This window comes from Athene cunicularia (assembly GCF_003259725.1).
Source record: "Athene cunicularia isolate RWA chromosome 1 unlocalized genomic scaffold, athCun1 chr1_part1, whole genome shotgun sequence".
Classification (NCBI taxonomy): Eukaryota; Metazoa; Chordata; class Aves; order Strigiformes; family Strigidae; genus Athene; species Athene cunicularia.
Window position 1 is genome coordinate 64,484,082 of NW_020799091.1, and position 3,404 is coordinate 64,487,485.

A 3,404-nucleotide genomic window follows, 5' to 3' on the forward strand; every position below is an offset into this window, starting at 1 on the left:
GTAAAATAAAGGGAAGAGTGACTGGAGATGTATAAAGTATCTTACAGCAAAGGAATATTATTGCTTTTTTACAAAAAGCAACAGTATTTGCCTAATCTAAAAGCAGTTCAATATTTTATTAGATTTACCTTGAAATAGAAAACATCTAATAGTTTTAAACGAGTATTTATATGAGACTTTTCAGGAGCTATTTCACCTTTTCAAGCCTAAAGAAATGAAATGTAGATTTGCATCAGTTTGAAATCTGAGGCACTTTAAATGTATTTGGTGCATGACATGAGGGTCACAGGACCCCTTTCTGCAAATGGCAGTGGCGGGGGCTGCTGCGGGGGGTTGCAGTCAGACTCGGTGGGACCAGCCCCAGGAGGAAGCCCTGGAGCCAGTAGCGTTTGCAGGATGAGGCCCACAGTTTGCACAGTTGTGAGAAATGTCCGTTGGTATCTGTACCTCATTATGTTTACATTGTTTTTCAGTTAACTATAGCATCAGATAAGTGTTAGTGCAGGTATAAGTATGTTGTTAGAGAGTTTGTCATTTTCTGAGCCACTTTTGCCTTTTACGTTTCAATAGATTCTTGTGCTTAAAACAGAAGAAAGCTAACGCAAACCTCAGCACTTAAAACAATATATCTGGTTTTAATAAATTAGTTGTTTTTTATGGTTTTGACACTGACTTTTAAAAAAAAGTGGTTGTACAGTGATGACTTTTTATATGATGCTGTTTCATATAAGTTGCAGTTGCAGGATTTGGAAGATCTATGATACATAAATGTTATGCAGTTCTATTTGTTAAAAAACCAAACATACATGAATGTCAACTGCGAACTACTGTTTTGTAAGATCTAGGCCAAATTCTGCCCTCTGCAGGCACATATGTGTGTGTGTATATATATATCTCTCTCTTCCATTGGTTTCAATGATAGCACCGTGTTTACAGAAGGGCAGGATATGTTCATTTATCTTTCATGGCTGAAAATTTCTCAGTTGTCTGAAATGGAGACCTGCTTTGTCATTGAAGTTAAATAGTAAGATATTAATTTATTTTTACATCCTCTTTGAACATTTTATTATTAAGCATAACATCTAATTGTTCTAGACTGAAAAATTATTTATTGTATTTTCCCTGATATTAAGCATTAAACAGAATAAAAGCAAAAAGATTTTGAGTATGATGTTGAGACATGATCTTCTGCAATTTTCTCATCTATTACTCTAGAAAAATTAAGTAAGATGCTATGCTACTTTGTATTCTTCAGTAGATAAAAATACAGTTGAGAAGAATTTTAATATCAAGCTATCTAAGTGAGCTGCCAACTGAAATTACTTCAAGCTTAAGTAGAACTGCTGTTAAAGAATCATTTGGGTTTAGCTCCCTGTAAAGTTTATCTTGTTTGCCAAGTTTATCCTGACTGCAGAGAAAGGATTTTGTCTTGGTGTCCTGGCCGAGTCAGGCAGCATTAGTGCAGGGCAGGCTTTCTCCTCAGCAAAAGAGCCTGGATGGTTCAAGGAGAAAGAGTCTTTCAAGGGAAGAGTTCTGCAGTAGAGCCAGACAGAGCTGAGGCCATCACCAGATGAGTGAAGCAAGTATTTCCCACCTGTTTGGATGCTCAGGGGAGGCTGGAGGAGGGGTCTCCCCTGTGAGGGACCCGCAGTATACACAGAAGTGGTGACTTTGCACATGCTCACAAACGTGAACTTGATACCTTTTGGCCAATAATGGCTTTCAGGCTACTCCACCACCTTCACCTGAGTGCCTAGGTTCTGAGTACCTCTTGATAGCATTCTAGATCATTAACACAATTTAGCAGTAACTTTCCATCTGGGGTTCCTTACTTTCCATCTCTTCTAGTTATCAGAGCATGGACATCAAACCTTGCCTCAGTAAAAACTGTCAGGGTTTAAGCATCTATGTCTGTCAGGTCAAGCAGCCGTGCCCTCGCTGACTAGGATTCCTGCAGCCCATTCACTTATTTTCGGATTTTTTTGTGACTGCAGCCTCCTCCAGGGAGGGGGATAGAGAGCCTAGCCTTTGGCTTCACATGGAAGGAATATTTAGAACATTTGGATTCGGATGTGTAAAGTGCACTAGTCAGTATTTGCATGCCGGCTGCACCCCAAGCATCCCGAAGAGCCCCCGCTGCCTGGCGGCTTTGGCTCAAGGAACTCTTGGGACAACCTCCCTTTCTTACTTGACTGGTACCAGCATCTATTCTTCCCACGTCTGAGGTAGCCAGAAGGAGGTACTGGCCACCACCAGCAGGAGCTGAGCATTTCTGTAGCCACACAACACCTGCCCCAAGCTGCTCAGGAATGGTGGGAGCAGCAAGGCAGCACCAGGAGGCGACGGTGCAAGGGAGTGCTGCCTGCAGGCTCTCTGCTGACCTGCAATCCCAAGGAGATGAGAAATGACTCCTGCCAGCAGAGAAATGCTGCTGCTGAGCTTCCCCTCTCTGTGCTGGAGGCCATCTTGGGCATGTACCTGTGGGAGTAGGGATTGGGTTTGGGATGGGTGCTTGTACAGACACATCCGTAGGGAAAACCACCCCTCACCTGACTGGGGCTCAGGGGAGCACTGCCTGCTGGAAGCGAGTGTGTACCTTAGGGTAATGTTGCAAAATATGATGGCTAAAGAAGCAGAATACATTTCCAAGTCCATGCCCCAGTCTCTGCGGCAAGGGGATGCAGCAGAGCCTAAGCCTGCTTTCCTCGCCAGGGCATCCAGGCGGGAGGAGCTGCCACCTGCTCCGCACTTGCTTGTTCTGCTCTTCTCCTGATAACACCAAATAAATGCAGGCTCGCAGACCGCCTTTGTGCAAACTCAGCATGGTGCAAGAGCTTTCTTGCCACAATAGTAACTTTGTTTTGCAAATTCAGCTTTGTTGAAAGTAGATACAGCATCCCTGCGGAATGGGAATTGTGTCTGGTTACATCTGACTTTGGTGCCATCTGTTCTCTTTCTTTTAAAATACAATGCTCTACATTTAATAAAAAGCTTCACCAACTTAATAGCTACCCTGAATTTCTGTTGCCCTGGTTTTTGTGGAGTCCTGAGGCCATCGACGCCCAGCAATATGGAAATCACCCTGTCTGTCAAACTGGAATTGGGCTCCATTCTGCTGGGAGCTATTGTGTTACGGGAAACTGATGTGGAACGTAAACATTCAGTAAAAAATTCGTGCCTGTCACAGTTTTAAAGAGAAGCTTATTCAACTCCAAAACATGCTGGTAACTTCATGTTCAATATTTAAACATATTCTGCTGCTTCTTTTCACTTAAAATCAAATAGTTGTAAGTTGTTTTCAGAGTCTTTGGAGGTCGATGGCTCATCTTGCCAGCCGAAGTCAGCCAGCAGGCAGTTTCTCTGCTAGCCTCTATTTGCAGCATTAGTCCTGAATGACCCAAACA